Source organism: Nuphar pumila, chromosome 17, assembly GCF_984573655.1.
Source record: "Nuphar pumila chromosome 17, dmNupPumi1.hap1.1, whole genome shotgun sequence".
Taxonomy (NCBI): domain Eukaryota; kingdom Viridiplantae; phylum Streptophyta; class Magnoliopsida; order Nymphaeales; family Nymphaeaceae; genus Nuphar; species Nuphar pumila.
The window spans coordinates 34,558,188-34,559,621 of NC_143265.1; the positions used below are offsets into that span (position 1 = coordinate 34,558,188).

Genomic DNA, 1,434 nt, shown 5'->3' on the forward strand with positions numbered 1-1,434 from the left:
TCTTTTTAGGATTCACTTAATTATCATTCTGCAAGGAGCGATTAGACAGGTGGGTTTTAGAAAAACATAGTTTGTGATTTCCTGTATTTATTTGTTTTAGCATTTTAGAATAGTTTACTTTGTTATTTAATTATTTAGTATAGAATTCTGACATAGCTATATAGCATATTTATTTGTTTTTAGTTACTGTTTTTTTTGTTTAATTACATTTTAGTATCTGTGCTAGTTTAATTTTTTAGTTGGTCGTTTGCTTACATCTGGTCTTAGTACCAGTGTATGCAGGGTCGACGAGGTCTAGGAACCCCATTACACCCATTTGTTGACAACCCAGAGAGAATTTTACATTCTCATCGAAGTTCGGCAACAATGGCTGACATGGATCCTCCACCTCCACCCCCAGTTCTTTCACGCCCTCTGCGGGAATACTTCATTCCCACAGACTATGTTCAGGCATCCTGCATTCGGAGACCCGATGTAGGAGCGCCACATTATGAGATTAAGGCCAGCATTATTCAAATGCTTCCATCCTTTTATGGCCTTAGTCATGAGGATCCCTACCGACACTTAGATGAATTCCTCGAAATCTGTTCTACTGTTAAGATACAGAATTTTGATGATGATGCGTTGAGGTTGACTCTATTCCCTTTTTCATTGAAGGACAAAGCCAAGTATTGGCTAAAGTCCTTAGATTCTGTAGAAATAGAGTCCTGGGATCAGTTGCAACAGGAGTTTCTTCGGAAATACTTTCCCATTGGTCGCACGAACCAATATCGTAGAGCCATCACTAGCTTTTCAGAGCTAGATGGTGAGCGCTTTCATGAGACCTGGGAGAGAATGAAGGATCTCCTCAGGAAATGCCCCCATCATCAGGTGCCGAAATGGCAACTGGTGCAGAGTTTCTATGATGGATTGTCTGACAAGAATCGTCAGATGATCGACTCTTCATGCGGTGGGACATTCATGCTGAAGAGCGAGGACGAAGCATGGAGGCTATTTGATACATTGGCCGAGAATTCACTCCACCATGCTTCGAGCTCTCATTCTGATAGAGCCACACCCAGCATTCAGAAGAAAGCTGGCGTTCTTGAGATTGGTCCATCTACTGCACTGCAGTGTAAAGTAGACATGATTGCTCAGAAGCTGGACCAGCTTCTCTCAGGACCATCCACTACACAGCAGGTGTGTACTCTTTGTGCCAGTCCGGCACACGAGATCACTGAGTGCCCTTCGGCAGCTCAGTACCCTGAATTTGTTCAAGAACAAGTTCAGGCAGCTCAGGGTTACGTCAGACCGCCAAATAACCCATTTTCATCGACATATAATCCGGGTTGGCGTAACCATCCCAATTTTTCTTAGAAGAATCCACAGTCTTCTATACAGATGCCTTCTTCCTCTCAGCCAGTTCGGCAGTCATCTTTTACTCAGCCATTTCAA

The 1,434-nt window shown here is 43.0% G+C and overlaps 1 non-coding gene across 1 annotated transcript; it reads right to left on the minus strand.

Moving 5' to 3' along the window:
- Positions 1-769: 769 nt before the first annotated feature.
- On the minus strand, positions 770-872 carry LOC149811882 (small nucleolar RNA R71). The gene has a single exon (XR_016428684.1). It is a non-coding gene; the product is annotated as a small nucleolar RNA R71 (small nucleolar RNA).
- Positions 873-1,434: the final 562 nt, after the last annotated feature.